This window comes from Puma concolor, chromosome B4 (assembly GCF_028749965.1).
Source record: "Puma concolor isolate L17-30 chromosome B4, mPumCon1.1.hap2, whole genome shotgun sequence".
NCBI lineage: Eukaryota > Metazoa > Chordata > Mammalia > Carnivora > Felidae > Puma > Puma concolor.
In genome coordinates this window covers 121,089,811-121,116,206 of record NC_141673.1, presented here as the reverse complement: position 1 = coordinate 121,116,206, position 26,396 = coordinate 121,089,811, and the positions used below count along the sequence as shown (strand labels likewise).

Here is a 26,396-nt window from a genome sequence, read left to right as displayed (position 1 = left end):
TTTGGTCTGAAAAATGACAGTGATTGTACAATTAATTAGCATGTGCATCATATGTCCAAACGGCCTAAAATAAAGATGAGAGAGGCAATTTTTAAAAAATTTACAGGAGCCACTAACCATGAACCACTCCTCCCCAAATTAAGCAGAGTAAATATAACGTATATATAGTGTATTAGCTTTCAATTGCTGTTGTAACATACTGCCACAAACCTCACAGTTCTGTAGATTGGAGGTCCTGGTGGTACAGCATGCCTCAACTCGGTCGTCCACTTAGAGTCTCACAAAGCCAAAGTCAAGGTGTTGACAGGGATGTGTTGCTTTCTGCCTTCAAGTACATTCTTGTTGTTGGTAGAATCCAGTTCCTTGTGGTTGCTAGACTGGGATTTTGTCTTCTTGCTGGCTATCAGCTGAGGTCTACCTGTGGCTCCTAGAAGCTCTCTCTGGTCCTTGCACATGACCTCCATCACATGACTCTCTCCAGCAAAAGCTCTGAATCCTTGTCAATCTTAGAATGTCTTTAAGTCTTTCTTTTGCTGTGTCTCTTCTGTCTCTTGCTGGAGAAATTTCTCTACTTTTTACAGGCTCAGTTAGGTGAGTTGGGCTTACCCAGATAATCCAACATAATCTTTTAAAACCTATGGCCTTAATCACATCTGTAAAGTCCCTTTTGCCATGTAATTAAGCATATTCATAGGTTCCAGAGATAGGGGTGGATATCTTTGGTGGGTCATTCTACCTACCCAAAATGCCATTTTTTTTTCTTGTGAAAAAGAAACACGAAACATTCAATTCAGCTGCTTTTAAATTAAAAAAGCAAAGAACACAAAACTATCCAATATAAGTAAAATTTGTAAACTTTATTTCAGTCCAGTGAATGAATGGCAAGTTGGGATGGGCTTGGATGAATGGAGGTAACACAGAATCTAGAAGCGAGAATTTGTTTCAAAAGGGGGAAAAGGAAAGAAGGAGAGAGCTTTATAGATTTAGAAGGGCAGAGCCATAGAAAGGGGGGGGGGGGGAAAGGAAAGGAAAAAGAAAGGGAAAGGAAGAGATGGAACTAGAAGTAAAGGTGGAGAGAAGATGAAAAGGGGAGGAACAATATATAAAGGTTAAGAAAGATACAGAATTATCCAAAAGAAGTAAAATCAGGATTTCAGGGAGCTATCTGAAATCCCTGTCCACTGCAGCATTATTGTAAATAGCCAAGACATAGAAACAACCCAAATGTCTGTTGACAGAAGAATGGAAAAGGAAAATGGAAAGGAAAATGGAAAAAAAAAAAATATATATATATATATATATTTAAAATGGAGCACCTGGGTGACTTAATCTGTTAAGCATCAACTTTGGCTCAGGTCATGATCTCACGGCTTGTGAATTCGAGCCCCACATCAGGCTCTGTGCTGACAGCTCGGAGCCTGAAGCCTTCTTCAGATTCTGTGTCTCCCTCTCTCTCTGCCCCTCCCCCACTCACGTTCTTTCACTCTCAAAAATAAACATAAAAGTCTTTTTAAAAATTTTTTTTTCAACGTTTATTTATTTTTGGGACAGAGAGAGACAGAGCATGAACGGGGGAGGGGCAGAGAGAGAGGGAGACACAGAATCGGAAACAGGCTCCAGGCTCTGAGCCATCAGCCCAGAGCCCGACGCGGGGCTCGAACTCACGGACCGCGAGATCGTGACCTGGCTGAAGTCGGACGCTTAACCGACTGCGCCACCCAGGCGCCCCTAAAAGTCTTTTTAAAAAAGAATGAAATCTTACCATTTGTGACAACATGAATGAACTGAAAGAACATTATGCTAAGTGAGATAAGCCAGACAGAGACAAATACTGTATGATCTCATTTATACATAAAATCTAAGAAAGTCAAGTTCATAGAGCTAGAGAATGGAATAGTGGTTGCCAGAGGGTGGGGGATGGGGTGAAGAAAAGGGAGAGAGGTTGGTCAAAGGTCTAAACTTTTAGTTATAGGATGAAAAAGTTCTGGGGATCTAATGTACAGCATGGGTGTTAATAATACTGTATTATATATCGAAGTTGCTGAGAGAGTAGGTCTTAAGTGTTCTCTCCACACCAAAAAAAAAAAAAAAAAAAAAAAAAAAAAGAAAGAAAGAAAGCTATCTATGTTAGGTGATGGATGTACTCATGAACTTGATTGTGGTAATAATTTCAAAATGTATACATACATCCACCCATTGTGTTGTACACCTTAAAAACATACAATTTGTATTTGCCAATTATACCTTAATAAAACTGAAAAAAAAATAAAGGTATATAAAATATTTAAAGAGGAAAAGAAATGTATGAGGGCATGTAGATAAGTTCAAGTAGACTGTAAAGTGAAGGTCTTTAGGACATTTAGGGCCTTTGTTCTCTATTAGGGTGACCATATGAACACAGTTCCAGGTTACACTGGTTGTCCTAACATATTTGTGACTAGCAGCCCTTCACACTCATAAGTGTCCTGATTTGGACCATATATTATAAAGTAATCCTCCCTTAATAGGGTTCCATCTGGAAGGCATTTTTTTTTTTTTTTTTGTAGCTTTTAACATGGTATCAGGACATCTGCTTCACATGCATTTGGTCTTAGAATTCTGCAAAATGCATGACATTCATTAATGACTGACTCAGGTCTCTGAATCAAGTTTCTAATTCCTGAACTCATCTCCTATTTGTTTGTCTCCAACATTCACATCTGTAAGCTCTATTAATGGTATTAGAAAATGGCTGTGTTTGTTTCTTTAAACAAATTTCCTTTTTCCTTTTGGTACATCATTGTATAACACACAGTTTACAATGTAATCTTATGCTTTTTGCAAAGAGAAAAATGAAAACTTATTATCTCTTAGATATTAAAATATGATTTCTAGTATTTTAGTTTTTCCACATTAAAACCTCAGCTTTTCCATATCATTTGGATGTACCTTAAATGATTTAAATTCTTAGAAGTCATATTCATGTTTGCATGCTAATTAATCTGTATTGATGAACACGTGTATAAATAATGATGATAAATAAAAGAATGGGTGACCAACAGAAAAATTAACTCTGGCTTTAATGAGGCTGTATTTCATGCTTTTGGTTATTACACAACATATAAAGCTCTTGCCTTATAGTTATTATACTCAGCAAGGCTGGTTATTTGATTATGAGATAGTTTCAATATTGGTTTAAGTAAAATTGATTTTCATGGACTGCAGTTTAGTTCTGAATAATCTGTGTATTATTCTGAATTGTAATGCCTTTAGGAAATAGCAGATAAAGGAAATACCCAATTTGCCATAGATTACCATGGCATGCTTTTCCCAGGTCTAGTAACATGGCAAGGTGGTTAACAAAAGCAATCTTGAGAGTCAGGCAGATGGACCTTGGTCCTTAGCAGCTGTGTGTCCTCAGTCAAATGGTTCCTCTTCTCTGATGCTTAGTATCTTTATGTGGAAAATGAGGATATCATTATCAACCTGGGCAAGTGGAGTTGATATGCATTAAATGAGATTAATGAGAAATCCCCAGTACAGTCGCTGATACTCAGGCAGACTTCAAAAATCTTGCCTTTTGGGTTGACTAGTACTCTAGTATGTTAGCCTTAATCTTTGTCACTCAACCTGAACTTAAACCTTAATTTTGTGATGAAAAAGTTGGTCTATTTAGATTTCACATCCTTTTATATTGTCTTACTTTATTTGAATTTTTTTAAGTTACACCCTCAGGGTCTACTAAAAGAAGTTTAAGTGTTTTATAGGATCATAAACATAAATGTTTGCTAAGTGAATAAAAAATGTATTTTTAAAAAGATCAGGGATTGAAATTTCATAACAGGGCCAGAAACAATAGAATTTTATTATTTACATTAGATTTGTCATTTCAGTAGCAAATGCTCGCCATCGAAAGGCGAAGAGCCTAATGTTAGTCGTTCTTCTCAAGAGTAGCAAAAATCTCTTTATGTTACATGTTTTTTGGAATACAATAAAATAGTTTTGATTGGTGATTTGGGAGCAGAGTCACAGTTTCCCTACGGTTCCTTTGGTGCCTCGTTTATGACTCCTTTGAGATGCCATTGTCCATGGTACTGACCTCTAAACAGGCTGTGCTCCATCCAGTTCAAGTATTTGTGCTGGCCCAGGGTGCCAGGCTCATAAGGAGTGCCCTCTGGTTTGTAGCTGCTGCTTTTCTGTGTTGGGTCTGTTGTCATTTTAAAGCTCTTCTTAGACTCCTCAAATGCTCACAGGGCCCATTTGTTCCTGGGTACAATTTTTTAAACACTCCTATTCAGCGTCTTGTTTCATGCTGTGGTTCAGAGGTTTTTGAAATGTTTCTTGGCCCAACTCACTCCTGGTTGTTGAAATTCAAGTCCCCTACAGTGGTAGCCATTCCACAGAATTTTAGTGATCACCTCCTCTTTAGTAAAATCTCAGTCTTCCTCTTGTGTTTCTCTTTTCCTCTCACAATGCTACTATACTCACAACACTTCAGATGCCAATGGCAAGTACAGATTGTCCCTGTGCTTCTAACCAACTGGCTACAGATTCCAGGTTCCAATGACTCCCCTTCTTATGTTCTGTTCACTCAGAGGAAAGGTATAGATTATCGTTTTATTGTGAAAGGATATGGCTCGGGGATGGCCAAATCGAAGAAACACATAGGGAAAGGTATGGGGAAGAGGTAGGGAGCTTCCGTGCCCTCTCTGAGCACATCACTCTCAAAGAACCTCCATGTGCTCACCAACTTGGAAGCTCTCCTAACCTTTCTTTTTTTTTTTTTTTTTTTTTAATTTTTTTTTTCAACGTTTATTTATTTTTGGGACAGAGAGAGACAGAGCATGAACCGGGGAGGGGTTAGAGAGAGAGGGAGACACAGAATCGGAAACAGGCTCCAGGTTCTGAGCCATCAGCCCAGAGCCTGACGCGGGGCTCGAACTCACGGACCGCGAGATCGTGACCTGGCTGAAGTCGGATGCTTAACCGACTGCGCCACCCAGGCGCCCCTCTCCTAACCTTTCTAATTGGGTTTTTATGGGGGCTTCCTCACATAGTCATGATTGAATAAATCACTGACCATTGGCATTTGACTCAACTTGCAGCCCCTCTTCCTTTCCTGAGGTCAGAGGTGGGACCAAACTTCCACCTCTTTAATCACAGGCCCAGGCAATTAGTTATAGTCCTCAGGTTACCTAGCAGCTCTCCAAAAGTCACATCATTAACATAACAAAAGATACATTAATCACTCCCATCACATAGGAAATTCCAAGGGTTTTAGGGGCTCTATGCCAGGAAAGAGATGATGACCAAATTTGTATTTCTCCTTATAAATCTCAATATCATACCTCTTAAGTATAGACTCCTATTGTAGGCACTATAGGGAAATAAAGTTGAATATGATTTGATAAGTGACTTCAAGAAGCTTAAAATCTTGTGGGAGATGGAGGGGAAATTAGTAAACAGATTTGGGAACGTGAGACGAATAAACTAAGTATTGTACGAGAGATACAAGTAATGTGCTGAGTCTACAGCAATGACTCAACCCTGGCTACCCAGAAGAATCACCTGGGAGAAGGGAAACTTTTTTTTTTTTTTAACGTTTAGTTATTTTTGAGACAGAAGGAGACAGAGCACGAGCGGGGGAGGGGCAGAGGGAGAGACACACAATCTGAAAGAGGCTCCAAGCTCTGAGCTGTCAGCACAGAGCCCGATGCGGGGCTCGAACCCACGAACCGTGAGATCATGACCTGAGCCGAAGTCGAACGCTTAATGGACTAAGCCACCCAGGTTCCCCAAGAAGGGAAACTTAAAAATCTTGGTACAGGGGTGCCTGGGTGGCTCAGTTGGTTGAGTGTCTGACTTTCGCTCAGGTCATGACATCCACGTTCGTGGGTTCAAGCCCCACATCGGGCTCTGTGCTAACAGCTCAGAGCCTGGAGCCTGCTTCAGATTCTGTGTCTCATTCTCTCTCGGCCTCTCCCCTGCTTGTGCTCTCTTTCTCTCCATCAAAAATAAATACACATTTAAAAAAATATTGGTGCAAATGCTCAATCTCAGATATATTCGGAGGCTCTAGGGCTGGAAGTCAGGGTGTCAGTGTTGGAAGTCACCAAGTGATGCCAATGTACAGATGCAGCTTAGAAATACTGGCTTAAATATGGACCTCACATATTCTCACTGGCTGTGCAGCAGGCAGTAGTGAAGTCTTAGACACCTTTGTTTTTGTTGATTTCTTGCACTCATCTTCATGCTCCATATTGGATTTTGAGGGCTTCTTGTTTCAGTGTTGTAGCCATCAAACCTCGTATAATTAGTATATATTTGTTAATATATATATTAAGTAAATATATACTAATATTTGCTGTTGTTATATATATATATATGTATGTGTATATATATATATATATATATATATAACTAAATATATATACTTAATAACTATTTGTTGATAGAGGAATACCCACTTTTTAATGCCTCCTCCTTTTAACAACAAACATTTATTGAACAGCTGCTATGTTTGGGGTACTGCACTAAGTGGTGGCGATAGGGCAGCAATTGCAATCCAGTCTCTGCCTGGATATTTTCTGTTTCCCACACCATGCTTTCCCTTCCATCAGAACCATCTGGGAAGCTTGTGAATGCAGCACACTTTTGGATCCCTATCCAGCCTATTAGTGAGTCTCTGAAGCTCAAGTCCAGGGATCTTTCCTGTTCGCAAGCTGTCCTGATGATTCCTGTGCACATGAAAGCCCAAAAGCGCTAAGTTATGGTGTTTGCAAAGACACAGTGGCTGGACAGAGCTGGGTGGAGAGTGCTGTGGGGGCTATCCCAGAATGGCTGACTTCTGGGGAGCCAGGAGATGGTGCTGGGAGGGGGTGGCCTTTGGACTGGGTCTTCAAGGATGACTGTTCATGGAGGGAACAGGAGAGAGAGCATTTCAGGCAAAGAAAGATTCTGAGTCAAATTAGAGACACATGAAGGAATAGGGCACATTGAGGAGATTGGAGGCCAACTGTGAGGTGCCTTTTGTAATTTTAAGTTAATTAACTTTTATTGATTTCCTACAATGCTCTAAGTATTGAGCACAAAGAGGGTGGTAAACTGCTCTAGGTACAAGGTGTTCCTAGGTCTGGCTCTGAGCTCTTGTTTGGTTCAACAGAGTGGTGCCAAAGCTCTGGAAGTCCCTCAAGAGCTCAGAGGCCTTCTTGATTCATTGTTCTAAAGCCACACCCTGGTGTGGCTTTATCTTTAAAGGAAAGGCACAGAGATCTAGCTTATACAGTCAAGATCACCTCTCCCTGATGCAGCCCTGACAGATGGGGTAGAGACTTCCCATCTTCAAGCATCTGGAGGCTCTAGAAGGAGGCAGAGTCTGGTTGGGCATGGGGGTTGGCTCTTGGAGATCACAGCTGGTGATCCTAAGAAATCGGTAGGTTGATGTTATAACACCATTAATGTCAGGCTATAAGCATTATAAGTAAAATAGGCTTTGGTATTCTAACCTGGAATTCTAACCACCACTTACAACTTGTTGTCTAAGGGAAAGGATAAACCATGTTCCAAAAACTAAAAATTGTAAAGAAACAATAGTAAATGCTCTGAGTTTTATAGTCACTTCTCATTACTACTTATTTACTTTTCTCATCAACCCTCTGAGAGATGCCATATTACTATAGCTGCTTTACAGATTGTGTGGCTTATAAACTGACAGAGTTAGGATTTGAACCCAATGTGTAGCGTTGGAAACCAAGTATGTAACAACCATGCCAGGCCAATTTCGGAATGAGAATTTTTTGATTAAATTGATAATTTTCTCTGCCTTCTTATTTTATATACACATCTCACAGTGTCTGTAAAGGTTTTGGTGAATAGTTAAGGTAAAACAGATGAAATAAATAAAATGCCCCAAATAAATAGAAAGAAAAATACTGCCCCCTTGCCATTTTTCTACGGTGCTCATTGCCATATACACGAAATCTTTCCTCCTGGGTACTTTTGCTCTAAGAATGCCAGATAAAGGGATAAGAAAATGTAAAGTTATTCATTTTGGCAGGAATTACAGCTAAGGCTGCATATCTATCAGATTACTCTGCTCCAATGAGTGTTTTCAGCTATAGTGGCCATAAGATGATTATGATTCTGTAAAACAAAACTTAGAAGGTTAGGATGAATTCAACAGAGTTATGAAAACAAGTGCCGGGATTTGCTAAGTATGTTCCTTGATCATCTACTTTTCCCCTTGATACCTAGATAATTGCTTGGGGCTTGAATCAGTTTACACCTAGCTATTTGATTGTCTGCAGTACCTGAAGGAAAGGGTTAACTATTGGCTTGGTGGAATCTGTTTGAAGGTATCGTCTCCACAGGAGAAAAACAGAGGCTGCCTTGGTGAGAACTTGTAGTTGAAAGGGGAGTACTGCAGAAACAAAATTCCTTCACAGCCATCTGGAGTTTCAGGAATATTCAGTTATGATATATTTGCTCCTTTTTATTCAAAAGTTGAATTATTCACACATTTACGATTTTCTGCATGGTTTGACATCTAATCCAACTGTTTTATGTTTATTCATTGGATAGTCTAAACATGTTCTCTGTTTCTAAACTATTGCTAATCTTTATAGTCATTTGATATGGTTAAATTATATCTTGTAATTTAAATAATACTCTACTGAGTGCCTTCTATGTACCAAGTATCGTATTTGTAATCTTTTTTGGTACATGTATAATTTCAGGTGCCAAAGGGTTAATAAACCATTGCATAGTTGTCAGACATTTCAAAATATTTTTAGTAAAGATATGAATTTACACAGCCTCTTAGTAAAAGGAAATTAATTGAGCTCATGCTGCGAAACTAAATAAATCAGTAGGAAGAAAAATGGCAGGGTTTACTAGCGGAAGTAATTAGATCAAAGGATTCTTCTCCATTGTACTAAGTTGCCTCTATTTGTTTCTGAACGGCTGCTAATGTTTAAATCTCTGGGCTGCCAGATTTTTACTATTTTGCCAACAACATTTTCTCTACTCCAAGTGTTACTGGAAAACTAATCAGATGCAGTAATTGATTTAACGACAGAATGATTCAATAGCTGCAATCTTCTGTAAAAAATCTCCTTTCTTCTTTATTCTTAAGGTAAATTATCAATTCATGGGTCTTCATAGAAGAGCAGTTCTCTTTGCTCCCTTAAAAAGAAGAGTTGTCTGCACTCAAATTTGTCTGGGGGTAAAATGTTCCAGCTATGGAGCCCTCTGCTGGGTGTAAATGCCTCATTAACAGTTGAGTCAAAGATGGTAGTCCCATGCGATAATCATATGGCTGTTTAAAATTGCATGTAATCAAAATGATGTGGCCTTGATAGACAGATGACCTTGTCCGGGGCTGTCTGAAAAGAATTCAGTTATAGAAGTTGGTGTGCTTGCCTGTTTCCGTGATAAAGGGTCTAGGGTTTTGCTTTTAGGAGCTTTTGCCCTGTCTGAACGGCACACCTGTGCCCCTAGTGCCTATCTTCTGATGGACAACATACAGTCTTCCCCTTACAAGCGTGTGTAATGTGAAGTGTTCTATACACACATATCCGCATAGATGTATATGATTTGTATATACGTATATATGTTTAATGACCAGAGAAAGTACCAAACAGACATGACAATTGCAGATTTCATATCAAGGCTTCTCCGTGTCAAGTGTCCTCCAACGCCCACAGGTCCTGAGTGTGGCACAGGGCTTATAGTGAGTGGGCAGGACGCACAACTCTGTAGAGCCCTAAGCTTAATTGAACCCTGTCCCCCACCTCCCAACCCCCTATTTCTAGAACTTGCTTATATGATGATTCCTGGTAACCAGCATCTTCTCTCCCTTCAACTGGGGACCCTCTTGCTTTCTGCATGCCTCCACTGTTGTCCCATTCTCTCCACAGATGCCATTTCATACCCCACTTGTACACTTGAGGGATATTTTAAATTATGAATGTAATGTGTATACTAATAGTAAAATTTGAACAGTACAGAGGCAAGAATACGGAAAGTAAATATCCCTCCCCCAACCTTATCCTCTGTCTCCTCCCATTTCTTTTTTTAGTTCTTCTTGCGGTTAAATCTATAATGATCCCAGGTAATGTGCTGATTTAACAACTTTAAACAGTGGATATTGACTCCTTGGTATGAAAGATTAGGAATTTAGCATACTGGTACTATTTCTTCCACTTCTAAAAAGGTTTTATTCATATTAGTAATCCATTTATTCCTTGACTTTATAATTTTAAATAATACAGTTAAATCTCTTTTTCTGAATATATCAACCTTAGGCACTATATCTACACTCCTCGATATATCTATAAAACGGGGATAATTACTCTTTAGGGCTGTTATGAGGATAAAATGAATGAATCTGTGTAAAGTGTTTAGCAAGGGCCTGGCACTTAGTGCATTCTCAATATATTTGGCCAGTATTCTGTTAGGGCAATTGCTAACCTTCAGCTCTTCACTACCCTAGCTAAATATCTGCCTTAGTCAGCTGTGGAGCGTGACTTACACATTATCAATGTGAATGTCATTTACATTCTCAACTGCAGCATTTCTTGTTGACATAAAAACAATCATCTGCCTTCATCTGATTTCTAGTGTCATCCAGCTCATTTATAGCCCATTTTGTTACATTTGAAGACATTTCCTTTGGGTCCTTTGCTTTCTTACTCGAGTTTGGATTGATAACTTTCCAGGTCTGCTGGATGCTCATCATCTTGGTTAGCTTTTATAAAATGATTAGGGAATGCCTCATTGGAAAAGTGGTATTTGAGCAAAGACCTGAACTAGGAGGAGGAGGAGGAGGGGATTCTAAACAGAGGAAGCAAATTGAGAAGACCCTGAGGCAGGGGTGCCTTTGCCTACTTGGGGCAAGGGAAAGGTGCCTTTGCCTACTTGGGGCAAGGAAAAGGGGCCAATGTGTCTAGAGTGGTGTGAGCAATCAGGGTGGAAGCAATGAAGGTAGTGAGAAATACTTTGAAGACAAAACTAAATGGATTAGATGTGGAATAAGATAGAGAGGAATCAATGACAATTCCAATAATTGCATTCTAAGCAATTGAAATGACGAGGTTGCTGTGTATTATGAAGACCCCAGGAAGAACAGATTTGGGCCATGTGGGGTAGGGGCAGATGTGGTAGGAAGGGGCGTAGAGCAAGACCTCCATTTTGGAAATATTCGTTTAGAATGCCTACAAGATATCCAACTGGAGATGGGACATGCAAGGTTGGATGTGTGCCCTGGAGTTCAAACCTGTGATAGTTAGGCCATGACATGAGAGAAGCCACGGAAGGAGAGAATGGGAACAGAGATGAGAGTAATTAGGGCCAAGTGTCAAGCTCTACACTTAGGGTTATGCCTAAGTGTATATAGGTGGACGAGGTACAGGGGAGCCAGTAAAGAAGAAGGTAAGGAGAGGCCATTGAAGTATGACAAGTAGGAAGGAGTGATTTTGGGGAAGCCAAGTGAATAAAGCATTTCAAGAGGAAAGAGGGAAAGAATTGCAAAGAGGATTCGAAATGGGAGAAGAAGAGAGAGTGATAAAACAAATCGAATGCTAGTAAGAGGAAAAAGACTGAGAAGGATCCCTGAGCACATTGCTGGATTTAGTTAAATGGAGCACATTGGTAAACTTCATAAAAGCTAAGTGATTTTTTTTTTTAACTTTTCTAAGGAGAGAAGGGGGACCATCCCCAATCCTTGGCACATTTTTATTCCCAGGGATGATGAACATCCCACTGCCTGCTAACATGTGCATTAGCACTCAGCAGGGCTGGGCTTTAGCCATTGATGTTTCTGCTCTGTTCCTGGTCCAGAGTGAGATTTCTTTCCTTAAAAGCCTGTCTCTGCTATCTTTGTTTGCTCTTTTTCTATTTGATCACATTGGCATGTGTGTAGGGAAGTGGGAGTATGAGAAAGTATGAACCTACTAGACTATTTTGACTGAAGTTTCTTTCTACTAAATCTTTAACTTCTTTACTACATGTTCCTTTCATTTTCTGGCCTTACCTGCCTCACCATTGAGGATGTGATCTTTGTGGCCACTTTCTCAAATGGAGATGCTTTCTGTTCCCCGCTCCACATACAACTGGATTAGTGAAGTTTGTGTCTCATTGCACCACAGTACCACTAGAAGTCCATTCTCTTTCATTTGATACTCCCCTCTCTGTTTCTCCTAGTTTTTGTCACTTACCAACCTCCTGGTCACTGCCTTTTGGGCTGAATTATGTCTCCCTCCTCAAATTCAAATGGTGAAGTCCTAACCTCCAGCATTTCAGAATATGACTGTATTTGAGGGTATGGTTTTTAAAGAGGTAATTAAGGTTAAATGAGGTCATTCAGGTGGGCCCTAATCCAATATAACTGGTGCTGTTATAAGAAAAAGAGATTAGGACACAGATATACAAAGAGAAGACCATGTGAAGACCATGGTTGATGACAGCCATCTGCAAGCCCCAGAAGAAACTTGCCCTGACAACACCTTGATCTTGGACTTCTAGCCTCCGGAATTGTGAGAAAACAAATTTGTGGGTTTAAAAAAATTTTTTTAATGTTTATTTATTTTTGGGAGGGAAAAAGAGACAGTGTGAGTGGGGGAGGTGCAGAGAGTGGGGGAGACACAGAATCTGAAGCAGGCTCCAGGCTCTGAGCTGTTAACATGGAGCCCAACACGGGGCTTGAACTCATGAACCGCGAGATCATGACCTGAGCCAAAGTTGACCACTTAACCGACTGAGCCACCCAGGCACCCCAATAAATTTGTGTTTTTTTTAAGCTACACAGTATATGGTACTTTCTTAAGGCAGCCCTCTTATTTACAGAAGATTTTGGTACTTAGTTCACAGACCTTCTTTCCACCCGGTGTCCTCCTGGCTGACTTCAAGGGCAGTAAAAATGACTCATTCAATACCCTGGTAATTTAATCATCTCCAAGGCCCTCTTCCACTCTACTCAAGCCAAGTACTAACAAGGCTAGTCCCCAGTTTTCACTTAGAACTGTTTTGCCATTGAATTGACATGTTCATTTTTCCAGCAGTCTCATTCGACTATTTTTAATATACTGGTTCTTCAACCACTTTATCACATAGTCCATAAAATCTTCTAGATTTTCTCCCTATTTATCAGGCAACTCTTTCCATGACTTCCTCCTTGCCCTCCTTAGCCTTCATGAACCGTTCCTTCAACCAAAGTCTACTGCAAGCCTTCACCCTCTTGTTTTGTTGTCTTTCTGTTACATCTGCTTAGCAAACCCCAAATGTGGATGGATCTGAATGCCTGTGTTCTCCATGTCTGCAACTGGGATGCATTATGATGATTGAACATAGGGAGATTTTTTTCCCTTTTTACTATTAAATGAGACTATGATGAATATCATTCATTGTACACATATCGTTGTGTATTTCTTTGATTACTTAAACTAAATTCCTGGAAATGTAGTTGCAGGATTGGAGGGTTAAGACTTTCGAAATACATCTGATTGCCTTTCAGTGAGTTTGTAGTGAGTTTTCATCATTGATGTATGAGAATACATGTTTCGCTGTAAATTTCCGAGAGTTGAAGAAGAGAGAGTTAAAATTTTTTAAGTCAACTAAACAAATGAAAAACATGTTTAGTATATTATTTCCTTTATTGCTAGGAAAATGATAGATTTATATATTTATTGATAACTTGTTCTCTTGTTTTTTTGTTTCATTCTTTTTCAGGTGTGTGTTTGGTTTTTTATTGGTTTTATAAGAGATCGTTTTCTTATTAATTACTGGATATAATTGTTAACTCAGGACTTTATCTTAAACTCATAAATGTCCTATTCTGTTATGAATTTGATTATTGTTTTAAAAATCTATTTTTTTCTTATAGTGCATCTTCAGAACTACAAATTATACATACATAAGGGATTTTTTTCTATTTCATATTTGTCATACTCTTTATCATTATATTCATCTCCATTCTTTTCCTCTATATTCTGGAAGATCATCTCAATTTTTTCACATTACATTGTTTTTCTCTTTTGTATTTTTAGTCCTTTTTTTTTAATAATGTCGCAAGCAGATATGTCTTATAGCTGTTTATTAATTTCATGATGTCTTACTCCTTTCTTTTCTTGTTTCATGGCATGTTTAAATTTTGACAACACTAAGCTGTATTGCTGGCAATCTTGTGAATCTTACAGTAGATCTTTTTCTGAAGCATGTAGTTTTTCTTCCTCTTAAATATAAATTGCTCTCCTTTTGAGTTGCAGAATTTTTAATTTTTATTTTATTTTATTTTTTCCTGTTTGCTCATCTTTAATGAGACGGTCACTGTTTAAGTCTGATTTTGTTAAGGTTGGGTGAATGAATTCTTTTGTTGTCCCACATAGTTCACTTGGTTGGGCTTAGAATTTCTCCCTCATATAATTATAGCCTGGATTATTTTACACAGTTCCTTTTCTAACTTCCTGAGTTCGGTGGTCATTTATACCCAGTATGGCTCTGTGTACTGCAAAATGGTCTTCTGCTCTCCCATTGTCTATTAATGTGAAGGAGAAATTATTCTCAGATTCTCTGATGATCATCCCTTTCCAGAAGTAGTGTGAGAAAACTATCACCTCCCCAGCTTGGATGGCTCCTTCAAACTCTTTCTTCTCCTCAGACAAATAGATTTTGTTTCCTAGGACTGATGCTCTGCAAACCTGTCTTTTTCACCCCAGTCAGATAGTTTTTTTGAAAATGCATATGTCCAAATGTGTGTGGAAAAGCTATACTTTTAACTGATAGAAATGCGGGTGGGGGAAAGGGTCCTGACTGCTGCATACCACAGCTTCTGCCTTAAGTTGGTGGCTTCCCTCATTTTGACCAGAAAATGTTAGCAAACTTCCATGGGCAGTGGTAGAAATCATCTACTGTTCTGTCCTTGGGTTCTGTTAACACTTGGTTAGTATATGTTATTAACCAGTATTCCATATTGCCGGTGCTCTTGTAATTCTGTCTCTCGTCCAGTATTGTTGCATTTCAATGAGAAAGTAGTAAAGGGTGATGGGGAAACTGTTAACTATTCTTCATCTTAATATGGAAGTCTGTGTTTTTCTTAGAAGTTATAGAATTTCTTTTAAAAGTGTAAGTTTAATAGAGGGAAAGAAACATAGAATGAGGAATTAGTGATCCTTTTAAATTAGCTTCCATTACCAATTTGACAATAAATTATATTTAATTAAAAAATTAGCTTCAATTATATCATGTAAGAAAAAACTTAAATATGATTGAACTTTTACGGATAAAAGATTTTCACCTATTTAGTACATTTTATTTGTTTTATTTTATTTTAATTCCAGTGTAGTTAACATACAGTTTTATATTAGTTTCAGGCATACAATATAGTGATTCAATGATTCCATATATTATTCAGTGCTCACCAAGATAAGTGTACTCTTTTTTCTAAGTTTATTGGTTTATCTTGAGAGAGAGAGAAAGTGCTAGTGGAGGAGGAGCAGAGAGAGAGAGAGGGAGAGAGAGAGAGAATCCTAAGCAGGCTCTACGCTGTCAGTGCAGAACCCAATGTGGGGCCTGAACTCACAAACCGTGAGATCACGACCTGAGCCAAAGTCAGAAGCTTAACTGACTGAACCACCCAGGTGCTTCAAGATTAGTGTACTCTTAATCCCCTTCACTTACTACATTCTAGATTTTTTTCTAGTTGATGAAGATACATTTATTGTAAGTTATAATTCATTATACCTAATAATTAACTATTTGCAAATCATCTTCCATCTGTAAGGAAATTCATGGAAATGGACATAATCATTAAGACAATATGAAATATTTAAGTTTCCCAGTTTGGAATAATTTAATAAGACTGATAATAGTTGACCTTCTTTATATTACTCTACTGGTAGTTGCGTTTTTGCCATATTTCATTTTAAGAGGAAATGTAGCATTGTGGCGAAGAACATGATCTTAGGAGCCAGATCTCCTGAATTCACCTTTTGAGTTCACCAATTACTACCTACAGGTCTGGGCAATTTTACTTAACCATGTATATTTCCATTTACTCATGTACAATGTGGGAATAATAATGGTACATATGCATAAAGTTGATATGAAGATTAAATAAGTATATGGGTAGAGAATTTGGCTATGGTAAGCACTATGTATGTGACTTTTTTTTTTTTGTATGTGACTTTTATTAGTATTAGTTCTTTGTAGTAAATGTAGGACTATTTGGCAATTCTTGTAAACCTAATTTTTTCCTATGGTTGTGCAGAAACCTGAATGTTGAGAAGGAGTCTGTAATATGAGAGTCGAGGGAAGACCATGTCTAGAAGAAGAAAAGCTGCAAAAACCTTGAGACAGAGGTGGACTTGCCAGGTTCTTGTCTACTGTGTTCTTTAGTGTAGGATAATATTAGTTTACCTGTTTCCTTCTGGAAAACCAGTGTCAGTTTCTGTGAGTCTTTTTTCTTGGGCTGGGCAGATTTCTCAAAGAAGGCTCAACTAATCTCTTCCTAACCATATAAGCCTGGCAACCATATATAAATCAAGGAAGGAGGCTTTCAGAAATTTTGATTTAAGTCTTCTGTTATTCAGCATGGTTCTCTATCTTTGATTATGACTGGAGTCTATCAGTCCAGAGGTCTTATGTTACTTTTCAGAGAATAAACATCCCTGTGTGTGTTGGCATGGGGGAGGGACAGTATATAGCTATATGTTGTGAAAATGGGCAAATGAAGATTTAATTGCTTTTAAATTATTTCCCACCAATTCTTCTATATTTAACAATCCTTCCATACTCACTTCCAAAGGGACCCAGTGTCACAATTTCTTGAGACTTCTGGTATGATCTGAAATCTAATTTATGTTGTTCCTTTGCTTTTCCTACTTGTTTAGGATCCAGAGTTTTAGAGTATTCAATAGTTTCTATTTTTTCTTCCTTTCTCTTTGTCATTTATACCTTTTTTAAAAATTATTTTACTTTTGTTTTAGTGGGGTTTTGGAAGAGAGTGGAATATAAGTCTTGTTTCAACCCACCATCTTTAAGTGGTGGTCTCTCACTTCCCTTCAACTTATTTAAGATACAGTTTCCATCTCCATTATACCACTAAAATATCCCTTGCTAAGTTACTAATGATTTGTGTTGTCATATCTGAAATAAAGGCCTCCTTCTCATTTTACTTGATATTTTAGCAGCATTTTATTATGTTGACTGCTCCTCTTTGAAACAGTCTGTCTTCTGAATTTCCAGATAGCACCCTCTTCTGGTTTTCTCTCTTTGATCACCTCCTTGTCAATATTCTAAGTTAGTAAATGTTGGAGTGCCTCAAGTCTCAGTTTTAGGCCCTCTTCTGAGCTCACTTTGTACCATTTCCATAGACATCCTTATCCATGATTCTGTCCTCAGTTTCTTCCCATTTCCTCATGACTTTCAAATTTATGTCTCTAGCTAGGTATCACCTCTGAACCACAAATGCCCAGCATCTCTACTTGAATGTCTCAAAAAAGAACCTCCAAATCAACATGTTCAAAACTCAACTTAGCATCTCTTCTAACATGCATGAAACACACGCACCATCTGCCCCCAAATCATAGGTATCTTCTAAGCATTTCATATTTTAGTAAACGACAACATCAGCCATGCTGCTTGTTTCTCGCCCCATGTATCTAATACATCTCCATTTCTCTTGCCTTTACCTCTGTGTAGTGAGTTCCCACTTGGAGGACAACTGCTGTCTTTCCTGGAGAATTGAATGGTTCCTTAGAAGATTTTTTGTGAACAAGAAATATACCTTGGTTGTTGCAAGCAATGAGATGTTGAGATTGTGGTCACAGCATAAGTTAGCTCATTCTGACTAATACAATACATGTCCTAGTTTGTAACTATACATTCCTTCCAGTTAATAACTTAATGTCTTCCTCCCTTTCAATTGTTAGCTTGAGTAGAGGAGAAATTGTTTCTGTGTTTTATGAACCTGCTACAGTCCTAGCACATGGAAGGACCTCAAAAGTATGCGTTCAATGAATTAATATATTAAAAGACAACATTAAGCCTAATGTTATTGTTGACACAGTTCCTCAAATAGGTAGCCATAAGTGTTGATAGAACAAATGAATAAAAGAGTTGATATTTTTGTTATAATTTATAACATTATACCAACGGAAGCCTTAAAATATGTAGATCTTCAATCGAGAAATAGGAATTAATGCTGGAAATGAGAAAAAAGCTGATATTGAGTTGTATTTTCTGAGAACCAGTTCTCATTTACACATGCAGTCAGCATCTATCCGAATTCTGATGTATAGGGAGCTTCGATAGCAGCTAGTTCATGTAAAAAGTTATTTGCTCACCTGCTTCTCAAGACAAGTGCTCTGGTCTGTGTTGAAATAAGGGGAAGTGAGGCAGTTGCTCTAAAACCATCTAGGGTAGCACTTGGTGAATAGCTTGTTACTCCATCATCCCTCCTAAGGAATAATCTGGAAGTTCATATTTTAAGATAGCCTTCTCTGAAATACAGCTTAGCCTCACACCTCACTAATGCTTAAGAATTGCTCTTGCTGGCTTTTCTGATCTTTCCTGCTCTGGCTAACTCCCTGCTCATTCCCTAGATTAGTCAGAAGACTTTCTGTTCAAATTCACTCTCAGCTGTGATGGCTTAAGGTCTTCTGAGGTGAGAGTTTCTTCTTAGTTGACCTTTCTCTCTTCTATCAGGAGTCCTCTGACAATTTCCAGGCACTTATAAACATTCATACATACAACAGACACATTGCAGTCTTGCTTGCTTTCTAATCTGAATAGCCTATATATCCAACCTTCAGGGACTGCTGTGAATTTTTTATTGTGTGCTCAAACCAGGAGGCTATTTTTAAACACAATTTACAAATTGGACTTTGGAAAATGAGGTGGACCAAATTCTAGCATTTACCACAAGTAAATGCCTGAAAGTCCATTTCATTAAAGAGTTTTTAATTAAAAAGAACAACCCACAGGTGCCTCATTGTTCTAGTGTACAGGATCATTCAGCAGCCTTTGGAGGAAATGGAAGAGTTGGTTCCTTGGTTATTGTCCTCCTGACAGAATTAACCTAGCAAAGAGCTGGGATGGCCATTAGAGGCCAAGGTAATTTTGTTTGAAGTGCTACCAGTCCCTCACTTTCATTTCTTTAAGTTTCCTAGAATAACAAAGAAAAGGGTAATTATGGCCTCAATTCTTTTATTTTCTTCAGACACCATTTTAATGTGAATCTCAAAGAATACCAGCTGAAAATATCACCATAGGAGAAAACCAGATGCAGAAGTGTAAATAAGGATAGAATTCTCTTTACTCCTAAACTGTAATCTGTGTGAAGGAAGGGGCAAAGATTAACACGCCTGATAGTGTACATCAGATGTAACAAACTTTCAATAAATGTTTGTTGAATGAAATTCACAAAAGAGTTTTCAGTGTTTTCAATTAATAACTTATGATCTCAGAAAGATAAATTCTCAATGTTTTGTTAACTTATGATGGACTTCAGGTGTTGGTAAATTTTCTTCTTCAGGCTATGAGAGTTTCCTCTGTCTCAGGTACTGAACATATTGTCCAATAGAGCTGATCAGTTCACTCAATGTTTTAAAGGAAAACAATGACAGGACTGAATAGGAGGCTGCAGATAGAAAGCAGTGGGGATCAAATGGTCAACTGAAGAAGGCAGTTGCTAGAAGCAAAACTCTGTCAGTAATAATGATGAGCTTTACTTGAAATCAAAACTGCTTTGTAGATTTATTCATGCCTGTGTGCCTTAGAATGGAGGTCCCCATGCCTGTGTCTGCATCAGAATAACCTGGGCAGGGATGGGGTCAAGTAAAAAGTGTTGATTCAGAAGCTCTAGTGCTAGGACCCAGGAATCTGCATTTTCTAAGTGGTTCACATGTCTGTGATGCACAGCTAGTCAGGAAACTCCATGCCTCTCAGCCTGTCTGTTATGAGTGGAGTGTCATGCCCTCCCCTTTGCGGAAGGAGGAGAGTCTTTTCTCGAGAACATCCATTGATGGATGAATGAATAAAGAAAATGTGGCATATATACACAATGGCATAGTATTCAGGCATAAAAAAGGAAATCTTGCCATTTGTGATAACGCGGATGGAATTTAAGGGCATTATGCAAGGTGAAATAAGTCAGGCCGAGAAAGACAAATGCCATACAATCTCACTTATATGTGGAATCTTTAAAAAAAGAAGTCTTGGGGATGTAATGTACAGCATGACTATGGTTAATAATACTGTATTGTATATTTGAAAGTTTCTACGAGTGTAGATCGTAAAAGTTCTCATCACAAGAAAAAATATAATTATGTGAGGTGATGGATGTTAACTAGACTTATTGTGGTGATCATTTTGCAATATAAATAAATATGAAATCATCACACCGTACACTTGAAACTAATATAATGCCATATGTCAATTATCTCCAACTAGAAAAAAAAAATACTTCACAAAGGATCAGTTGTAATACACTGAAAGAGAGAAGCAAGTTCATGATTGACTGAGAGAAAGCTATAGGTATTCTTAAAATTCTTCGGATGTAAAATTTGGGGGGAAACAAAATTTTATTAAGTCTATGTCAAAAATATTTTAAATTTTAATGTGGTTCTAAGAAGGTAGTAGTTGAAAAGGCTTCAAGCGGGAGGCAGCAGAGAGGAGACAGGCCAGGAGAATCTGATAAGAAAGTGGGAGAAAACAAAAGGTATGGCTTGGGTCACGTTCACTTGGACGCAGCAGGAGAAACCATCAGAGAAGGATCTCGCTGACCACTTACAGGGGGGCAGCCAGGGCCAAACCCCTTCTTCCCCTGGCTCTACCCATGATATGGTGGGACCAGCCGCCTTCTGCGACAGCTCAGACAGTAGTTTGCCAGGTTGACCAGAGAAGGTAACTTAATCTTGCCAAGACTCTGCTGCCTCCTGCTTGAAGTCTTTTGCACTTAAAGTTGTGTCCTTTGCTGGTTCTCTGGGAATGGTAAACTTTGCCTAGCCTAAAAATCCTGGTGGTCAGTTGGTGTGCTTTCCCAGACACACCAGGCATACTACAAAACTAGAAAATTCCCTGCCCCATTGACTCTATTGCTCTCCCAGTCTACTGTACAATCTCAAAGGACTTTCATATCTTTATCAGGATAGAAAACCTTCCTTTGATTTAAAGCTTCCACCTCTCTCCCCTGCTTACAACTTAATTACTTCAAGCAGCTTAGGGTTTCAGAAATAAAAAAACCTGAAAGAAATTCAAACTTACTCTGAGCCAGTGTTGTACAAAAAGCCTGACTACCATCTTGGAAAGGAGAAGAGAACATAAATGATTTCGATGAACTGTAACTGAAAACATAGTAAGCACGTGTGGATGTATTTGTGTGTATGTGCACACGTGCTATGTATGTGAGGTTTGTTGCATTTATAGATTTATGGTTCCTTTGTTATGAGAGCAGCTGGAAGCCCATGGATTGAGATCCTCTGGACTAGAGGATCTGGAATATCCATTCCAGCTCTTGTGTTTTGTGCTTTTAGGATCTCTTTGCCCTTTGTTATCGACCTTGATTGAGAGCTTCAGCAACCTATAGCTTCTACAAATGGGCACTAAACTCTCTAGGTGCAATGACAGGAGTAACTTTGGATAGAATTGTCATTGTTGGTTGGTTGATTGGTTTTTCTAACCTGAGGTGAGATAAAAATACTTTCGGAGTGCTCTCTGGACAAATCATGGTAACAACCCTCCACTAACCACATGCCTTGAGGCATTTCTTGCTCAGGTACCCAAGGGATAGCCAGTGCCTACAACAGCCACAGACTATATTTCATGAGTTCTTCCACATAGAAGCAGCTGTTCTTTAATATTTCACATTGAAACCTCAATTTTATGACTTTTGGCCATGGCATGTTGCAAAGCTTTCAATCCAAAACACAAGTACAGTGTGTACTTCAGAAAAGGTTATGTGCTTACAGCAGCATTTCTAAATACACCTGTTGACAACATTTTAGAGATGGGTTTATTAGCCTCATAAAAGCATCACTGTGGTTAGACCGAAGTGTCTAAAATGACTTTCCTCTGATTTTTTTGGCAGCCAGTACAAAAACAATTACTCAGGGTCACAGACGTATCAGACTCTTGCTTCGGACTTAGGGTAGCGTATGGACTTTCAATGGCATGTACACTCACTGCCATGTGCTCATTTGCCTAATGGCATTTGCAGCCATTGTGCTGAGTGTCACTGGTCTAATTATAAGAGGGGTGAGGGTGAGCTGGAGGCCTGAGGTGCACAGCAGCTCTGCCTCTCCCGCGTGCTGACGTCAGTGGCCTTTTCACGTCAACATAGGAAGCAGCACGGCACAGACTAGGCCTCACAGCCTAGCGCAGGGCCCTGCTTCCTTCTGTTCTGTGCTGCTTGACTTCCTTCTCCTGATGCAGCTGGAGTAAACACGTATGTTTTTACCTTTGAAAGTAAACTCTAAGTGACCCTAATGGTGAAATCTTTAAAAGTGTATACCTCTGGTTTCCTAGGTGATAATTTAATATCATTTCTCCTTGTTTCCAGCCTACCTGGAAACGATTCCATTTCACTTTGGTCCTTTTTTTTAGCGTGATTTCTGTGATATTGGCCCCATCAAAGCTGGCAGGATTCCCTTACCATCTGTAAGAAGTATATCTTTAGTGACATTAATATTACATGTAGTAATGGCATGCCTATATGCAGGACTAACCATGTTTAAAATAAATAGATGAGACAAATAGAGTTTTGGGATTAAGAATTGTTATTCTAAGTACTTCCTCTGCTCTTTTATTTAGAAACAATTTAAGCATCATTTTTTTTAAAAAAACCATTCAAATACATTACTGCTATAGTAATAAAATAAAGAAAGGAATTGTTATAGTGCTAATCATGCGGACTATAACTATGTTTATGGCTTACTTTCAACTTGCTATGGGCAAAATAAAGGTCAAGAACCATTAATTTTTTTTAAATGTTCTTTTGTATCTTTTTTTCCCCTGGGGAAGGGTTCACTATTTTTGTGTTATACAAGGAATCTGACTCTTAAAAGTTCTTGCTAGGAGACATAGACGGAATGTTCGTGTCCCCCTAAAATTCATATATTGAAAGCTAACCCCACTGTGATGGTATCTGGAGGTGGGGCCTTTGGGAGGTGATTCCTCATGAATGAGATTAGTGCTGTCATAAAGGAGACTCCAGAGGGTGCCCTCACCCTTTCTGCCGGTTAAGGACACAGATAACAGACAACAATCTATGAACCAGGAAACAGGCTGTCCCCGGACACTGAATCTGCCATGGCCTTGTTCTTGGACTCCCCAGCCTCCAGACTGTGAGAGATAAATGTTTTGATATTCAGGCCACCCAGTGTATGCTATTTCTTTTACAGCAGCCCTAACAGAAGGACAGTGGGACGTACCTTATCTGATGACATAGGCATGACACTGGCATGAAGGAAGGCAGACTTTGCCAAGACTTCAAGTTAACTTGGATTGAATGATGAAATATATAGACACAGAGGTTATGGTCATCATTTTATGGGCTAGAGCAGTGAGGTAGGCAGAATGGATTCCAGAAATGTCTGTGCTTCAATCCCTGGATTCAAAGGAAATTACCCTGGATTATCTGGGTGGGCCCAATTTAATTGCATTAATCTTTAAAAGCAAAGGACTTTCTCCAGCTGGAGTCAGAGACATGTGACAGAAGGGAGATTCAAAGTATAAAGAGAGAGCCTGCTGTTGCTGGCTCTGAGATGGAGGGGGTTTTATGGTGAGGATATAGCAAGGAAAGGAGGACCCTAGTCCTGCAGCCACATGGAAATGAACTCTTCCTATAATGGGAACGAGCCTAGAAGTGGATTCTTCCCCCACAGAGCTTCTGGATAAGAGCCCACACCAGCTGACATCTGACCTTGATTTCCACCTTTGGAAACACCGAGCAGAGAATTCAATCAAGCCACTAGGATTTCTAACAATAAGAACCAAGGGAACCAAATAGAAGCACGAGAAACAAAACGTGTTGTTTAAAGCACCTTTGAGTGCTCAGGGATTCCATTTGGGGTGAATGTCCTAGCTCAATGGTTCTCAGTCTGCATGCATTCTATAAGTACCTGAGGAGCTTTGTGAACCTGTCAGTGCCCAGACCACACTCTCAAAGTTTGTGAATTAATTAATTATAGTCACTGCTCTTTCAGTGACTATAAAGTGAAATTAGAATTGATAACTAGTGGCTAACCCAACAACTAAGGCATTGGGTGACACAGGAGTGACTGAGACGGGTTTTCAATGCCTCCTAAAGACAATTGGTGTAAAACTTCATCAGTGTTTTTTAAATCACACCAATCCTGAATGATCTTCTGTGAAATTTCTTGAAACTTGTTGGAGGAAGGCATATATAAATAAAACTAAAGGCCAAACCCTAGTTTTACTTGAGGAATTTCTTCAGTGTTTTGTGTGTGAGAGAGACAGAAAAAGAGAGAGAAAAATCATTAATAATGTATTTTGAGCCCTCCAGAGAATTGATGATCTCCACATGAATTTCTCTTTTAATCTTCCCTCACCCCTGTCTTCAGAGAAAACCTTACTCATTCCTCACTTCCTTCCATCTCTTCTTGCAAATGCAACTTTTTGTCCTCTGCCCCACAGATCTCACTTGAACCTCTTAATTGGTGCAAAATGTTCACTAATTGACCTCAACCCACTGTGTATTCTGTAGACTTGTGTGCTCTGTTTTTGCACTACCTTAACTTGTGGTACTTGAATACTGTGTGTGTGTGTGTGTGTGTGTGTGTGTGTGTGCATGCACAAATAAACTATGGGCTTTCTGAGAAGAGGTACACGTTCTCTCAGATTAATTTAATTCCTTTAACAAATTTTTATTAAACTCCTATCATGTATCAACAACTGTTCTAGTTGCTGGAGATATAAATAACAAAGTCTCACTTCTCATGGAGCTCACATTTGGTATTGGAAGGCAAATGCTAAGCAAGTAAATATATGGTGATAGTGATGAAGAAAAATAAAGGCAAAAAAAAAATGGAAAATGAAGGGCATAGAAGGAATGCTGTTTTGGATAAGTTGATCTGGAAGGTCTCTGACAAGGAGATACAACAAACATCCTGGGGAATAGCGGTTCAGGCCAAAAGGACAGTGGAGTGTAAAGTCCCTGTGACATCTGGAGAGCTGTGTGTGTGCCAGGAACGAGGAGGAGGCCAAAGGGAGATTAGCAGGTGATGGAACCAAAGAGATAAGTGGGGCCAGATCAGATAAGACCTGTAGGCTAGTATAAGGATTTTATTTTATTCTGAGAGAGTTAAGGAGATTTTGGAGGGTTTCAAGCAGAGAAAAGACATGATAACTGTCTTCTATCTGTCCCCTGTCCTTGGATATTATATTCCTTGAAAAAAAAAATGTCACTCTTAACCATTTCCTTGTATGTATGCTGTGCTCTTCAAACTATCAAACTCAGACCCTAGTAAGGATAAGTTTGCCTCCCAATTGCCACATCCAGTGCCTTTTTTCCCAATATTTATTTTTCTAGACTTTTGGCAACCTTTAATGCCTTTGACCATGGCCTCCATTCTGAAACTGAGAGCAGTCTGAAAATGCTCCTACTTCACTCTGAAATAAACTTATCTTGGCATGTGTGCTTCAAACCCTTGATGACTTTCCGCTGTGTACAGGGTAAGTCTGTGCTCTTTAGCCTGGTGTGAAAAGCCCTTCACAATCTGGTCCTAATTTATCCTTTCAAAAAAAAGTTTTTTTTTAATGTTTATTGATTTTTGAGACAGAGACAGAGCATAAGTGGGGGAGGGGCAGAGAGAGAGAGAGAGAGAGAGAGAGAGAGAGAGAGAGAGAGAGACAGAATCCAAAGCAGGCTCCAGGCTCCGAGCTGTCAGCACAGAGCCCGACGTGGGGCTCGAACTCACGAACCCTGAGATCATGACCTGAGCCGAAGTCAGATACTTAACCGACTGAGCCACCCAGGCACCCCCAAATTTGCCCTTTCAAAATTTAATTGATGTGTCTTTATTTTCATGCATGTTCAATTTTTATATACTTGATATTGTATTCTACTTTTTTTCACATCATGCTATTTCCATTTTGCTCTAGACTTCCCCCCCCCCCCCATTAACCTCTTCCTCAGTACACACACACACACACACACAAGTCAGTATTTTTAGTTTGGTGTAGATTCTTTCTTAATTTTCCCCATGTGCGTACAAACCTATACAAATAGAAATATGCGAGCATAGGATATTTGTTTGTAACTATGGAAATACAATGTGTGTATATTAGTTAAGGTTATCCACAGAAACAGAATTAATAGGAGATATATATATATATAAAGTCATATGCAAAGTCATATGAAGTCATATATATATATATATATATATATATATATATATATATAT

At 38.9% G+C, this 26,396-nt stretch overlaps 1 protein-coding gene and 1 non-coding gene across 3 annotated transcripts in view; both read left to right on the top strand.

Annotated features, from left to right (window-relative positions):
• Positions 1–26,396, top strand: part of KIAA1217 (KIAA1217 ortholog) — a 755,207-nt gene that overhangs the window by 126,115 nt on the left and 602,696 nt on the right. The gene's annotated exons all lie outside the window — the stretch shown is intronic.
• TRNAE-UUC (transfer RNA glutamic acid (anticodon UUC)) lies at positions 5,811–5,895 on the top strand. The gene has a single exon. It is a non-coding gene; the product is annotated as a tRNA-Glu (tRNA).